This window comes from Panulirus ornatus, chromosome 14 (genome assembly GCF_036320965.1).
Source record: "Panulirus ornatus isolate Po-2019 chromosome 14, ASM3632096v1, whole genome shotgun sequence".
Lineage (NCBI taxonomy): Eukaryota > Metazoa > Arthropoda > Malacostraca > Decapoda > Palinuridae > Panulirus > Panulirus ornatus.
The window spans coordinates 27,335,343-27,354,049 of NC_092237.1; positions in this window are offsets into that span (position 1 = coordinate 27,335,343).

Genomic DNA, 18,707 nt, shown 5'->3' on the forward strand with positions numbered 1-18,707 from the left:
TTCCTATCATCCCTGAAAGATTTTGTGGTGTCATGTATAGTTCCCGTTGGCATATGTAAGGCTTTTGACAAGGTCTCATCATAAGCTCCCCTCTTTTGGCTTCCCTCCGTCATTTTGCTCCTTCATATCCAATTTCCTTTCTGGCCGATCTATGTTTGTGGTCGTTGATGGATTAGCATTCCCCTTTTCTCCATCAACAGTGGTTCTGTCCTATCCCTTTCGCGTTTTCTCCTTTTTTCAACAATTTCCTCTCATCCATTAATAATCCAATGCACTCATACGCTGACGACTCAACACTGCATTCAACCACATACTTCAGTTCTGCTCCCTCTTCTCTCACTCGATCTGCATCTCACCTTGACACAGCTTCCTCCACAAACTGAGACTTGGACAGGATATCTCAGCAGGGTCCGCAAAATCTCGTTAAGTTTAATGCCTCCAAGACCTAGTATCTACACATCTCACGATCGGACACTCCTCACAACTCTCATGTCTCCTTTGACGGTTCTACAATTCCACCTTTTGATTCATTGAACATACTTGGTAGTACTGTAGCGTCCACTCTTTCTTGGAAACCACACATTACTGGAATATCTGTGTTGGTTTCTAAGAAACTGGTTGTCCTGTTTAGAAGTCGAAACTTCTTCACTTTTGAACAGTTGCTCCGTTTATACAAGGGATTTATTCGTCCTTGTATAAAGTACTGCTCTTACATTTGGGGTTGCTCTAGCTCTGCATCTTTACTTGACAAAATTGAGTCGAAAGCGGTTCGTCTTATAAACTGTCCCAGGTTAATATCCAAACTTGACCCCCTTGCTTACGCTGCAGTGTTGGTTCACTTTCCTTGTTCCATATGTATTACTTTGGTTTTTGCTCCCGAGAGCTGACTGCTTGTGTATCCACACCATTAACTAAACCACGCAATACTCAGCAAGCTGCTGCTTCACATGAATATTTTGTGGCTATCGGCAACTCAAAGGTACGCCGTTTTGATATTTGCTTCTTTCCCTACCCTTCTAAGCTTTGGAACTCTCTACCTTCTCATTTCTTCCCCAGTAACTATGACCTGGCACATTTTAAAAGACAAGCTTTTCATTGTCTCAAAAACTTGTAAATACCTTCCTTCGTCTTTTCTTTTTCGTTTCATAATCCTCTCTATATTTCAATTAGGACCCGGCCTTAATGTGGACTTTTGTCCGTGACTGGAGCCTTTAATATAAAAAAGCGTTCATTAACTGGTAGAGATGTATTAGCAGCCTGTCAATAAGAAAGTTGTCTTGCAGTGAATTTAGAGTGTTTTCAAGCACTACTAGTTGAGAAAGATTATCCACGCTAGTCTTAACAATATCGTATGATATAAATTGTTCTCCTTCTTCTAGGGCTTTTGAGAGAAGACCAATGAAAACTTTCCCCGTTGAGTAAACTAACTTTAGTCGAGACGTTACACAGGTTAACGTGCCTCAAACTTTTAACATAGTTGACCATTAGCCTACACTCCTCCCTGCTAAGGCAACAACCCCTCAGTAACCCTCCAGATTTTTCATCTCACCCCGAACCATTACTTCCCTTGGGAGAGGTGGGGAAGCTTCAGTAATTACTGTGTCAACAGCCAACATCTGCACTCCAGCAGAGGACTGGCTGACGCTCGGTCATCTCACTGATTTTGTTCTAGATAACTAGGTAATTGTGTAACTAATTCAGCTAAATGACATTGTTTACGGCAGTGTAAGTTGATCAATTTGATGAGTGCTAGAACTAATGCCATTGACTCTGCTCAATGTCTAGAGGATGGTTAAGCTACAAGGGTCATTGATACGGTTTCACTGTCTTAGATATAGATACGTAATGATTAATGTGTTATTGTCTTCCGGAGTACTTGCGGTCATAAAGATGTTGAAGTCATTTGCACGGATAGACGTCCAGTTGAGTTGATATAATCATGTAGGATTCACCAAAATTACGTTTCCGTCAACAGTTGAGTATATCAGATTGAAACAAAATGATGTTGATGGTTCCTTAAATCTTACTTTTAGTCATATATAAAGAACTATCTTCCATTTCGAAAGAAAATGTAAATATATATATATATATATATATATATATATATATATATATATATATATATATATATATATATATATATATATATATATATATATATATATATATATATATATATATATATATATATATATATATATATATATATATATATATATATATATATATATATATATATATATATATATATATATATATATATATATATATATATATATATATATATATATATATATATATATATATATATATATATATATATATATATATATATATATATATATATATATATATATATGTATATGTATATATATATATATATATATATATATATATATATATATATATATATATATATATATATATATATATATATATATATATATATATATATATATATATATATATATATATATATATATATATATATATATATATATACATATACATATATATATATATATATATATATATATATATATATATATATATATATATATATATATATATATATGTATGTATATGTATATATATATATATATATATATATATATATATATATATATATATATATATATATATATATATATATATATATATATATTTTTTTTTTTTTCTCTTTTTTTTGCTTTGTCGCTGTCTCCCGCGTTTGCGAGGTAGCGCAAGGAAACAGACGAAAGAAATGGCCCAACCCACCCCCATACACATGCCTTGATTCAATCCACTGACAGCACGTCAACCCCGGTATACCACATCGCTCCAATTCACTCTATTCTTTGCCCTCCTTTCACCCTCCTGCATGTTCAGGCCCCGATCACACAAAATCCTTTTCACTCCATCTTTCCACCTCCAATTTGGTCTCCCACTTCTCCTCGTTCCCTCCACCTCCGACACATATATCCTCTTGGTCAATCTTTCCTCACTCATTCTCTCCATGTGACCAAACCATTTCAAAACACCCTCTTCTGCTCTCTCAACCACGCTCTTTTTATTTCCACACATCTCTCTTACCCTTACGTTACTTACTCGATCAAACCACCTCACACCACACATTGTCCTCAAACATCTCATTTCCAGCACATCCATCCTCCTGCGCAGAACTCTATCCATAGTCCACGCCTCGCAACCATACAACATTGTTTGAACCACTATTCCTTCAAACATACCCATTTTTGCTTTCCGAGATAATGTTCTCGACTTCCACACATTCTTCAAGGCTCCCAGAACTATCGACCCCTCCCCCACCCTATGATCCACTTCCGCTTCTATGGTTCCATCCGCTGCCAGATCCACTCCCAGATATCTAAAACACTTCACTTCCTCCAGTTTTTCTCCACTCAAACTCACCTCCCAATTGAATTGACCCTCAACCCTACTGTACCTAATAACCTTGCTCTTATTCACATTTACTCTTAACTTTCTTCTTTCACACACTTTATTTATATATATATATATATATATATATATATATATATATATATATATATATATATATATATATATATATATATATATATATATATATATATATATATATATATATATATATATATATATATATATATATATATATAGTGTGAGTGATTTGTCAATGTGCAGAAAATGATTTCAACTTTATGAGAGCCTCGTTGCTTGTGACAAATGGCTGTCACAGCTCCACACTGCCGGGCGACAGAAGATTCCATTGAAGAATTCCGACAAAGTCGCGGGACGGGATCTTTTGTTAGATTCCATTGAAGAATTCCGACAAAGTCGCGGGACGGGATCTTTTGTTAGGTCTGCACCATGGAAGTGGCAAGCTCCGTTCGCTGGGCAGTTGATGACGGCGCCGTGAGCCAGCACTACAGGAGCTTTCGAGCGTCACTCCTTGTACCACCCCATCAGGCATCCTCCTCGAAGGCTCAGAGTGGGGTGCCTAAATGTGTGTGGATGTAACCAAGATGTGAAGACCCTTACTGGAAAACAATCACTCTTGAAGTAGAACCTTCAGACAAAATTGAAAATGTGAAGGAAAATAGTGAAATTGGAGAAAAATGTAGCTTAGACATTGAAGCTTATTGATACAGTGGTTAAATTGATGAGAACTGCTATTGACGTTTGTGTAAATAAATTATACATTTCCTTTTTTCCATAGCCAGAGGTTGAACCATTATGTGACATTCATTTTTTTTTTCATTCATTTCAAGCTAGAAGTTTCAGTTTTCTAAATTGTTTCTTACATTTTTCATATGTATATATATGTATGTGTGTGTGTGTGTATATGTGCGTATGTATGTGTATGTGTGTGTATGTGTATATGTATGTATATATATGTATATTATCCCTGGGGATAGGGGTGAAAGAATACTTCCCACGTATTCCTCGCGTGTCGTAGAAAGCGACTAGAGGGGACGGGAGCGGGGGGCCAGAAATCCTCCCCTCCTTGTATTAACTCTCTAAAATGGGAAACAGAAGAAGGAGTCACGCGGGGAGTGCTCATCCTCCTCGAAGGCTCAGAGTGGGGTGCCTAAATGTGTGTGGATGTAACCAAGATGTGAAAAAAGGAGAGATAGGTAGTATGTTTGAGGAAAGGAACCTGGATGTTTTGGCTCTGAGTGAAACGAAGCTCAAGGGTAAAGGGGAAGAGTGGTTTGGGAATGTCTGGGGAGTAAAGTCAGGGGTTAGTGAGAGGACAAGAGCAAGGGAAGGAGTAGCAATACTCCTGAAACAGGAGTTGTGGGAGTATGTGATAGAGTGTAAGAAAGTAAATTCTCGATTAATATGGGTAAAACTGAAAGTTGATGGAGAGAGGTGGGTGATTATTGGTGCATATGCACCTGGGCATGAGAAGAAAGATCAAGAGAGGCAAGTGTTTTGGGAGCAGTTGAATGAGTGTGTTAGTGGTTTTGATGCACGAGACCGGGTTATAGTGATGGGTGATTTGAATGCAAAGGTGAGTAATGTGGCAGTTGAGGGAATAATTGGTATACATGGGGTGTTCAGTGTTGTAAATGGAAATGGTGAAGAGCTTGTAGATTTATGTGCTGAAAAAGGACTGATGATTGGGAATACCTGGTTTAAAAAGCGAGATATACATAAGTATACTTATGTAAGTAGGAGAGATGGCCAGAGAGCGTTATTGGATTACGTGTTAATTGACAGGCGTGCGAAAGAGAGACTTTTGGATGTTAATGTGCTGAGAGGTGCAACTGGAGGGATGTCTGATCATTATCTTGTGGAGGCTAAGGTGAAGATTTGTATGGGTTTTCAGAAAAGAAGAGTGAATGTTGGGGTGAAGAGGGTGGTGAGAGTAAGTGAGCTTGGGAAGGAGACTTGTGTGAGGAAGTACCAGGAGAGACTGAGTACAGAATGGAAAAAGGTGAGAACAATGGAAGTAAGGGGAGTGGGGGAGGAATGGGATGTATTTAGGGAATCAGTGATGGATTGCGCAAAAGATGCTTGTGGCATGAGAAGAGTGGGAGGTGGGTTGATTAGAAAGGGTAGTGAGTGGTGGGATGAAGAAGTAAGAGTATTAGTGAAAGAGAAGAGAGAGGCATTTGGACGATTTTTGCAGGGAAAAAATGCAATTGAGTGGGAGACGTATAAAAGAAAGAGACAGGAGGTCAAGAGAAAGGTGCAAGAGGTGAAAAAAAAGGGCAAATGAGAGTTGGGGTGAGAGAGTATCATTAAATTTTAGGGAGAATAAAAAGATGTTCTGGAAGGAGGTAAATAAAGTGCGTAAGACAAGGGAGCAAATGGGAACTTCAGTGAAGGGCGCAAATGGGGAGGTGATAACAAGTAGTGGTGATGTGAGAAGGAGATGGAGTGAGTATTTTGAAGGTTTGTTGAATGTGTTTGATGATAGAGTGGCAGATATAGGGTGTTTTGGTCGAGGTGGTGTGCAAAGTGAGAGGGTTAAGGAAAATGATTTGGTAAACAGAGAAGAGGTAGTGAAAGCTTTGCGGAAGATGAAAGCCGGCAAGGCAGCAGGTTTGGATGGTATTGCAGTGGAATTTATTAAAAAAGGGGGTGACTGTATTGTTGACTGGTTGGTAAGGTTATTTAAAGTATATATGACTCATGGTGAGGTGCCTGAGGATTGGCGGAATGCGTGCATAGTGCCATTGTACAAAGGCAAAGGGGATAAGAGTGAGTGCTCAAATTACAGAGGTATAAGTTTGTTGAGTATTCCTGGTAAATTATATGGGAGGGTATTGATTGAGAGGGTGAAGGCATGTACAGAGCATCAGATTGGGGAAGAGCAGTGTGGTTTCAGAAGTGGTAGAGGATGTGTGGATCAGGTGTTTGCTTTGAAGAATGTATGTGAGAAATACTTAGAAAAGCAAATGGATTTGTATGTAGCATTTATGGATCTGGAGAAGGCATATGATAGAGTTGATAGAGATGCTCTGTGGAAGGTATTAAGAATATATGGTGTGGGAGGAAAGTTGTTAGAAGCAGTGAAAAGTTTTTATCGAGGATGTAAGGCATGTGTACGTGTAGGAAGAGAGGAAAGTGATTGGTTCTCAGTGAATGTAGGTTTGCGGCAGGGGTGTGTGATGTCTCCATGGTTGTTTAATTTGTTTATGGATGGGGTTGTTAGGGAGGTAAATGCAAGAGTTTTGGAAAGAGGGGCAAGTATGAAGTCTGTTGGGGATGAGAGATCTTGGGAAGTGAGTCAATTGTTGTTCGCTGATGATACAGCGCTGGTGGCTGATTCATGTGAGAAACTGCAGAAGCTGGTGACTGAGTTTGGTAAAGTGTGTGGAAGAAGAAAGTTAAGAGTAAATGTGAATAAGAGCAAGGTTATTAGGTACAGTAGGGTTGAGGGTCAAGTCAATTGAGAGGTGAGTTTGAATGGAGAAAAACTGGAGGAAGTGAAGTGTTTTAGATATCTGGGAGTGGATCTGGCAGCGGATGGAACCATGGAAGCGGAAGTGGATCATAGGGTGGGGGAGGGGGCGAAAATTCTGGGGGCCTTGAAGAATGTGTGGAAGTCGAGAACATTATCTCGGAAAGCAAAAATGGGTATGTTTGAAGGAATAGTGGTTCCAACAATGTTGTATGGTTGCGAGGCGTGGGCTATGGATAGAGTTGTGCGCAGGAGGATAGATGTGCTGGAAATGAGATGTTTGAGGACAATGTGTGGTGTGAGGTGGTTTGATCGAGTGAGTAACGTAAGGGTAAGAGAGATGTGTGGAAATAAAAAGAGCGTGGTTGAGAGAGCAGAAGAGGGTGTTTTGAAATGGTTTGGGCACGCGGATAGAATGAGTGAGGAAAGATTGACCAAGAAGAATATATGTGTCGGAGGTGGAGGGAACGAGGAGAAGAGGGAGACCAAATTGGATGTAGAAAGATGAAAGTGAAAAAGATTTTGTGTGATCGGGGCCTGAACATGCAGGAGGGTGAAAGGAGGGCAAGGAATAGAGTGAATTGGAGCGATGTGGTATACCGGGTTGACGTGCTGTCAGTGGATTGAATCAAGGCATGTGAAGCGACTGGCGTAAACCATGGAAAGATGTGTAGGTATGTATATTTGCGTGTGTGGACGCATGCTTATACATGTGTATGGGGATGTGTTGGGCCATTTCTTTCGTCTGTTTCCTTGCGCTACCTCGCAAACGCGGGAGACAGCGACAAAGCAAAAAAAAAAAAAAAAGTATATATATATATATATATATATATATATATATATATATATATATATATATATATATATATATATATATATATAAGGTTAGTTAACGTATGTATTATTCATGGTGAGGTGCCTGAGGATTGGTGGAATGCTTGCATAGTGCCATTGTACAAAGGCAAAGGGGATGAGAGTGAGTGCTCAAATTACAGAGGTATAAGTTTGTTGAGTATTCCTGGTAAATCATATGGAAGGGTATTGATTGAGAGTATGAAGGCATGTACAGAGCATCAGATTGGGGAAGAGCAGTGTGCTTTCAGAAGTGGTACAGAATCTGTGGATCAGGTGTTTGCCTTGAAGAATGTATATGAGAAATACTTAGAAAAGCAAATGGATTTGTATGTAGCATTTATGGATCTAGAGAAGGCATATGATAGATTTCATAGGTATGGTCTGTGGAGGGAATTAAGAATAGATGGTGTGGGAGGCAAGTTGTGGGAAGCACTGAAAAGTTTTTATCGAGGATGTAAATCATGTCTAAGTGTAGGAAAAGAGGAAAGTGATTGGTTCTCAGTGAATGTAGTTTTAAGTCAGGGGTGTATGATGTCTCCATGGTTGTTTAATTTCTTTATGGATGGAGTTGTTAGGGAGGTGAATGCAAGAGTTTTGGAAAGCGGGGCAAGTATGCAATCTGTTGTGGATGAGAGTGCTTTGAAGTGAGTCAGTTGTTCGCTGAAGATACAGCGCTAGTGGCTGATTCATGTGAAAAACTGTAAAATCTGCTGACTGAGTTTGGTAAAGTCTGTGAAAGGAGAAAGTTGAGACTATATGAATAAGAGTAATGTTAATAGTTACATTAGGGTGGGGTCAAGTCAATTGGGAGGTAAGTTTGAATGGAGAAAAACTGGAGGAAATGAAGTGTTTTAGATATCTGGGAGTGGATTTGGTAGCGGATGGAACCATGGGAGCGGAAGTCAATCATAGGGTGGGGGAGAGGGCAAAAATTCTGTGATCCTTGAAGAGTGTATGGAAGTCGAGAACGTTATCTCGGAAAGCAAAAATGGGTATGTTTGAAGGAAGTGGTTCCAACAATGTTGTATGGTTCCTAGGCGTGGGCTATGGATAGAGCTGTGCAGAGGACGGTGGATGTGATGGAAATGAGATGTTTGAGGACAATATATGGTGTGACGTGGTTTGGTCGCGTAAGTAATAATAGGGTAAGAGAAATGTGTGGTAATAAAAAGAGTATGGCTGAGAGAGCAGAAGTGGGTGTTTTGAAATAGGTTTGGTCACACGGAGAGAATGATTGAGGAAAGATTGTCCAAGAGGATATGTGTCAGAGGTGGAGGGAACGAGGAGAAGTGGGAGACCAAATTGGAGTTGGAAAGATGGAGTGAAAAAAAATTTGAGTGATCGAGGCCTAAAGATACAGAAGGATGAAAGGCGTGCAAGGAAAAACGTGAATTGGAACGATGTGATATACCGTGGTCGACGTGCAGTCAATGGATTGAACCAGGGCATGTGAAACTTCTGGGGTAAATCATGGAAAGTACTGTGATCCTGGATGTGGAAAGGGAGCTGTGGTTTCGGTACATTATTACATGACAGCTAGATGGGAATGAATACAGGCAGATAGCATGAATTATGTACACTCAAAATCTTTTCACTCCATCTTTCCATCTCCAATTTGGTCTCCCATTTCTCCTTCTTCCTTCCACCTCCGACACATATATCCTCTTGGTCAATCTTTCCTCACTCATCCTCTCCATGTGCCCAAACCATTTCAAAACACCCAATTCTGCTCTCTCAACCACACTCTTTTTATTTCCACACATCTCTCTTACCCTTACATTACTTACTCGATCAAACCACCTCACACCACATATTGTCCCCAAAAATCTCATTTCCAGCACATCCACCCTCCTGCGCACAACTCTATCCATAGCCCACGCCTCGCAAACATACAGTATTGTTGGAACCACTATTCCTTCAAACATACCCATTTTTGCTTTCCGAGATAATGTTCTTGGCTTACAAATATTCTTTAAGGCTCACAGGAAAATCGCCCCCTCCCCAATCATATGATTCACTTCCGCTTCCATTGTTATATCCGCTTTCACATCCACTCCCAAATATCTAAAACACTTTACTTCCTTTAGTTTTTCTCCATTCAAACTTACCTCCAAATTGACTTGACCCTCAACCCTACTGTACCTAATAACCTTGCTCTTATTCACATTTACTCTTAACTTTCTTCTTTCACACATTTTACCAAACTTAGTCACCAGCTTCTGCAGTTTCTCACATAAATCAGCCATCAGCGCTGTATCATCAGCGAACAACAACTTACTCACTTCCCAAGGTCGCTTGTCCCCAACAGACTGCATACTTGCCCCTCTTTCCAAAACTCTTGCATTCACCTCCCTAACAACCCCATCCATAAACAAATTAAACAACCATGGAGACATCATACACCCCTGCCGCAAACCTAACTTAACTGAGAACCAATCACTTTCCTCTCTTCCTACACGTACACATGCCTTACATCCTCGATAAAAACTTTTCACTGCTTCTAACAACTTGCCTCCCACACCATATATTCTTAGTACCTTCCACAGAGCATCTCTATCAACTCTATCATATGCGTACTCCAGATCCATAAATGCTACATACAAATCCGTTTGCTTTTCTAAGTATTTCTCACATACATTCTGCAAAGCAAACACATGATCCACACATCCTCTACCACTTCTGAAACCACACTGTTCTTCCTTAATCTTATGCTCTGTAAATGCTTTCACCCTCTAAATTAATACCCTCCATATAACTTACCAGGAATACTCAACGAACTTATACCTCTGCAATTTTGAGCACTCACTTTTAACCACTTTGTCTTTGTTTAATGGCACTATGAACGCATTCCGCCAATCCTCAGGCACCTCACCATGAATCATACATACATTGAATATCCTTACCAACCAGTCAAGAATACATTCACCCCCTTTTTTAATAAATTCCACTGCAATACCATCCAAACCTGCTGCCTTGCCGGCTTTCATCTTCCGCAAAGCTTTTACTACCTCTTTTCTTTTTACCAAATCATTTTCCATAACCCTCTCACTTTGCACACCATCTCGACCAAAACACCCTATATCTGCCACTCTATCATCAAACACATTCAACAAACCTTCAAAATACTCATTCCATCTCCTTCTCACATCACCACTACTTGTTATCACTTCCCCATTAGCCCCCTTCACTGAAGTTCATATTTGCTCCCTTGTCTTACGCATTTTATTTACCTCCTTCCAGAACATCTTTTTATTCTCAATAAAATTTAATGATACTCTCTCACACCAACTCTCGCTTGCCCCCTTTCTCACCTCTTGCACCTTGCTCTCGACATCCTGTCTCCTTCTTTTATACATGGCCAACTCATTTTTATCTTTTCCCTGCAAAAATCGTCCAAATGCCTCTCTCTTCTCTTTCACTAATAATATTACTTCTTCATCCCACCACTCACTACCCTTTCTAATCAACCCACCTCCCACGCTTCTCATGCCACAAGTATCTTTTCCGGAAGCCATCACTGCTTCCCTAAATACATCCCATTCCTCCCCTGCTCCCATTACCTCCTTTGTTCTCACCTTTTTCCACTCTGTACTCTGTCTCTCCTGGTACTTCGTCACACGAGTCTCCTTCCCAAGGTCACTTACTCTCACCACCCTCTTCACCCCAACATTCTCTCTTTTCTGAAAACCCATACAAATCTTCACTTTCGCCTCCACAAGATAATGATCAGACATCCCTCCAGTTGCACCTCTCAGCACATTAATATCAAAAAGTCTCTCTTTCGCGCGCCTGTCAATGAACACGTAATCCAATAACTGTCTCTGGCCATCTCTTCTACTTACATACGTATACTTATGTATATCTCGCTTTTTAAACCAGGTATTCCCAATCAACAGTCCTCTTTTAGCACATAAATCTACAAGCTCTTCACCATTTCCTTTTACAACTTTGAACACCCCATGTATACCAAATATTCCCTCCACTGCCACATTACTCACCTTTGCATTCAAATCACCCATCACTATAACCCGGTCTTGTGCATCAAAACCACTAACATACTCATTCCGCTGCTCCCAAAACACTTGCCTCTAATGATCTTTCTTCTCATGCCCAGGTGCATATGCATCAATAATCACCCATCCCTCTCCATCTACTTTCAGTTTTACCCATATTATTCTATAATTTACTTTCTTACATTCTATCGAATACTCCCATATATATATATATATATATATATATATATATATATATATATATATATATATATATATATATATATATATATATATATATATATATATATACATATATATATATATATATATATATATATATATATATATATATATATATATATATATATATATATATATATATATATATATATATATATATGTATATATATATATATATATATATATATATATATATATATATATATATATATATATATATATATATATATATATATATATATATATATATATATATATATATATATATATATTTTTTTTTTTTTTTTTTTTTTTTCTCATACTTTGTCGCGGTCTCCCGCGTTTGCGAGGTAGCGCAAGGAAACAGACGAAAGAAATGGCCCAACCCCCCCCCCCCCATACACATGTACATACACACGTCCACACACGCAAATATACATACCTACACAGCTTTCCATGGTTTACCCCGGACGCTTCACATGCCTTGAATCAATCCACTGACAGCACGTCAACCCCGGTATACCACATCGCTCCAATTCACTCTATTCCTTGCCCTCCTTTCACCCTCCTGCATGTTCAGGCCCCGATCACACAAAATCCTTTTCACTCCATCTTTCCACCTCCAATTTGGTCTCCCTCTTCTCCTCGTTCCCTCCACCTCCGACACATATATCCTCTTGGTCAATCTTTCCTCACTCATTCTCTCCATGTGCCCAAACCATTTCAAAACACCCTCTTCTGCTCTCTCAACCACGCTCTTTTTATTTCCACACATCTCTCTTACCTTTACGTTACTTACTCGATCAAACCACCTCACACCACACATTGTCCTCAAACATCTCATTTCCAGCACATCCATCCTCCTGCGCACAACTCTATCCATAGCCCACGCCTCGCAACCATACAACATTGTTGGAACCATTATTCCTTCAAACATACCCATTTTTGCTTTCCGAGATAATGTTCTCGACTTCCACACATTTTTCAAGGCTCCCAAAATTTTCGCCCCCTCCCCCACCCTATGATCCACCTCCGCTTCCATGGTTCCATCCGCTGCCAGACCCACTCCCAGATATCTAAAACACTTCACTTCCTCAAGTTTTTCTCCATTCAAACTCACCTCCCACTTGACTTGACCCTCAACCCTACTGTACCTAATAACCTTGCTGTTATTCACATTTACTCTTAACTTTCTTCTTTCACACACTTTACCAAACTCAGTCACCAGCTTCTGCAGTTTCTCACATGAATCAGCCACCAGCGCTGTATCATCAGCGAACAACAACTGACTCACTTCCCAAGCTCTCTCATCCCCAACAGACTTCATACTTGCCCCTCTTTCCAAAACTCTTGCATTCACCTCCCTAACAACCCAATCCATAAACAAATTAAACAACCATGGAGACATCACACACCCTTGCCGCAAACCTACATTCACTGAGAACCAATCACTTTCCTCTCTTCCTACACGTACACATGCCTTACATCCTCGATAAAAACTTTTCACTGCTTCTAACAACTTGCCTCCCACACCATATATTCTTAATACCTTCCACAGAGCATCTCTATCAACTCTATCATATGCCTTCTCCAGTATATATATATATATATATATATATATATATATATATATATATATATATATATATATATATATATATATATATATATATATATATATATATATATATATATATATATATATATATATATTTCTTCTTTCTTTTCTTTTTTGCTTTGTCGCTGTCTCCCGCGTTTGCGAGGTAGCGCAAGGAAACAGACGAAAGAAATGGCCCAACCCACCTCCATACACATGTATGTACATACGTCCACACACGCAAATATACATACCTACACAGCTTTCCATGGTTTACCCCAGACGCTTCACATGCCCTGATTCAATCCACTGACAGCACGTCAACCTCGGTATACCACATCGATCCAAATCACTCCATTCCTTGCCCTCCTTTCACCCTCCTGCATGTTCAGGCCCCGATCACACAAAATCTTTTTACTCCATCTTTCCACCTCCAATTTGGTCTCCCACTTCTCGTTCCCTACACCTCCGACACATATATCATCTTGGTCAATCTTTCCTCACTCATTCTCTCCATGTGCCCAAACCATTTCAAAACACCCTCTTCTGCTCTCTCAACCACGCTCTTTTTATTTCCACACATCTCTCTTCCCCTTACGTTACTTACTCGATCAAACCACCTCACACCACACATTGTTTCTCAAACATGTCATTTCCAGCACATCCATCCTCCTGCGCATAACTCTATCCATAGCCTACGCTTCGCAACCATACAACATTGTTGGAACCACTATTCCTTTAAACATACCCATTTTTGCTTTCCGAGGTAATGTTCTCGACTTCCACACATTCTTCAAGGCTCCCAGAATTTTTGCCTCCCTACTGTATATATATATATATATATATATATATATATATATATATATATATATATATATATATATATATATATATATATATATATATATATATATATATATGTATATATATATATATATATATATATATATATATATATATATATATATATATATATATATATATATATATATATATATATATATATATATATATATATATACATATATATATATATATATATATATATATATATATATATATATTTTTTTTTTTTTTTTTTTTTATACTTTGTCGCTGTCTCCCGCGTTTGCGAGGTAGCGCAAGGAAACAGACGAAAGAAATGGCCCAACCCCCCCCCCCCCATACACATGTACATACACACGTCAACACACGCAAATATACATACCTACACAGCTTTCCATGGTTTACCCCAGACGCTTCACATGCCTTGATTCAATCCACTGACAGCACGTCAACCCCTGTATACCACATGACTCCAATTCACTCTATTCCTTGCCCTCCTTTCACCCTCCTGCATGTTCAGGCCCCGATCACACAAAATCTTTTTCACTCCATCTTTCCAACTCCAATTTGGTCTCCCTCTTCTCCTCGTTCCCTCCACCTCCGACACATATATCCTCTTGGTCAATCTCTCCTCACTCATTCTCTCCATGTGCCCAAACCATTTCAAAACACCCTCTTCTGCTCTCTCAACCACGCTCTTTTTATTTCCACACATCTCTCTTACCCTTACGTTACTTACTCGATCAAACCACCTCACACCACACATTGTCCTCAAACATCTCATTTCCAGCACATCCATCCTCCTGCGCACATCTCTATCCATAGCCCACGCCTCGCAACCATACAACATTGTTGGAACCACTATTCCCTCAAACATACCCATTTTTGCTTTCCGAGATAATGTTCTCGACTTCCACACATTTTTCAAGGCTCCCAAAATTTTCGCCCCCTCCCCCACCCTATGATCCACTTCCGCTTCCATGGTTCCATCCGCTGACAGATCCACTCCCAGATATCTAAAACACTTCACTTCCTCCAGTTTTTCTCCATTCAAACTCACCTCCCAATTGACTTGACCCTCACCCCTACTGTACCTAATAACCTTGCTCTTATTCACATTTACTCTCAACTTTCTTCTTCCACACACTTTACCAAACTCAGTCACCAGCTTCTGCAGTTTCTCACATGAATCAGCCACCCAGAAACCTTAGTAATTTTAAAAAAACTAGGAACAAAATAATGCCAAGTTTGTCGCTCAATGGATGAAACTACTTAGCCTTCCATCCAAAGTATGATGGTAGTAAAGTGACAATCATCAGTGATGCTCATAACTGACAACTATGAGGTAAAAGATATGATGGAACTGAACGATATATATATATATATATATATATATAACAAATGTTAGGTATGAACTTAGAAGTTTATATATATATATATATATATATATATATATATATATATATATATATATATATATATATATATATATATATATATGTATGTATATGGGAATGAATAAAGGCAGACAGTATACATTATGTACATGTGTATATATGTATATGTCTGTGTGTGTGTATATATATATATATATATATATATATATATATATATATATATATATATATATATATATATATATATATATATATATATATATATATATATATATATATATATATATATATATATATATATATATATATATATATATATATATATATATATATATATATATATATATCGTTCAGTTCCATCATATCTTTTACCTCATAGTTGTCAGTTATGAGCATCACTGATGATTGTCACTTTACTACCATCATACTTTGGATGGAAGGCTATGTAGTTTCATCCATTGAGCGACAAACTTGGCATTATTTTGTTCCTAGTTTTTTTAAAATTACTAAGGTTTCTGGGTGTCTGCCTGTAAAGCTACAAATGTTATTTGTTTATCTCCAGGGGTTTAAAAGGAATTTTATATAACCTTTATGGCATGAAAGCATGTCAGTTAGATTATTAGTGTAGTGCTTTTAATACTTGCACTTTGTATTATAGAATTATCATGTGTCAACAGTTGCTGATTGAACTGCAATTTCTTGCAGTTTTTGGCAGCTAGAACATCTCAGGGTTATATTATCTAGCTATCCTTAGTGATTTTGAGTAAGATGGTTATGACGTCAGAAAATATTATATGGATGGTATAAGCTGAAATTATGATTTTCTTTCACATGATAGTATTTATAATTAGCTGAGTATAAGTAATGAATTTTTAAAAAAATTTTAATCAGAGTAGATATCTTTCATATTCACAGTTGAAATTCATATTTATAGCAGCATATATTGGTATTACTTAAGGAAATTTCTTTCACAGTCTTAATGATATTAGGAATAATAGCATGTGAAGTGAAAGAATGTGTCTTTGATATAAACTGTCTCTCCTGTGTTGGGGAGAGCCTGAAGGAACCATAATAAGATTCATGTCTTTAGTTTTTCTATTCTTTTTTTTATATAAGAATCAAATCTAAAACTTGCAGAATCGTGTGATATAGATGTGCCTTTTTTTCTTCATGGGAATTGATTTTGTAGCCCAGTTTGGAATGTACTTTCAGAATCCTTTCTCTCAAGGAAACATATGTTTCTAGCCTTGATGGGAGCTTTTGAAGGTTTTGGACCTCTTACAGTCCTTTGGTCTTAAAGGTAATATCATTTGGCATTTTCTTCAAGTGAGAACTAGCTTTGGGATCAGGAAGTACAGATGGTGAAACTTGTGCAGTGATGAGACAGAATCTTTTGAATTTCTTTTTTTTATTGGTTAAAGATCCAAACCTAAGGTTTCTTGCTAAAATTCTGAGATTATTCCTTTATTAATAGCCCTAAAATTATTTTATCCCTGGGAACATAAATCTTTGTGTTCAGTTAGTTCACTTAGAGGTTTTATTAGCCTTACAGAATATTATATTGAAGAAAGTGTGTTTGTTCATCCAACTCCTTTATGCTTTTTCAAAAAGAAAAAGAAAATCAAGTTGGATCAGGGAGCTGATATTCCTTTTACAACCATGGTTGTCTTTTAAAGCCATTGGTGCAAGTGAAGGGGCTCCTCCAGTGGCATTCTTTAGGAATCTCATTGTTGAGTTCAGGAAGGAGGTCTATGGCTTTCGACTAACTTCCTTATTGAGTGCTCACTCTGCTTAGGGCTAATTAACTCGTAAATGTCTCCAGACAGATGCTTATGTGAGCTAAGCACTGCCTCTAAACAGATATTTATGCATTGTTTCACGCCTTGGTTTCAAGGTCATTTTAAAAAAGGTAACATGTTTCATACTTTGAGACTCTTGCAAATTGTGTCGACTGCCTTTATCTTTTGAAGGTCATAGGTATATACCTATAAATTCTTGTACCTTATAACAAATGTTAGGTATGAACTTAGAAGTTTATATATATATATATATATATATATATATATATATATATATATATATATATATATATATATATATATATATATATATATATATATATATATATATATATATATGTATGTATGTATATGGGAATGAATAAAGGCAGACAGTATACATTATGTACATGTGTATATATGTATATGTCTGTGTGTGTGTATATATATATATATATATATATATATATATATATATATATATATATATATATATATATATATATATATATATATATATATATATATATATATATATATATATATATATATATATATATATATATATATATATATATATATATATATATATATATATATATATATATATATATATATATATATATATATATACGTTGAGTATCCCTGGGGAGAGGGGAGAAAGAATACTTCCCACGTATTCCCTGCATGTCGTAGAAGGCGGCTAAAAGGGAAGGGAGCGGGAGGCTGGAAATCATCCCCTCATTTATTTTTTTTCCAAAAAAAGAAACAGAAAAAGGGGCCAGGTGAGGATATTCCCTCAAAGGCCCAGTCCTCATCCTCTGTTCTTAACGCTACCTCGCTAATGCGGGAAATGGCGATTAGTATAAAAAAAAAAATATATATATATATATATATATATATATATATATATATATATATATATATATATATATATATATATATATATATATATATATATATATATATATATAGGCATGAGAAGAAACATCGTGAGAGGTAAGTTTTTGGCAGCAGCTGAGTAAGTGTGTTAGTAGTTTTGATGCAGGAGACCGAGTTAATGTGATGGATGATTTCAATAGAAAGGTGAGTAATGTGGCAATTGCGGAAATAATTGGTGTACATGGCGTGTTCAATGTTGTAAATGGA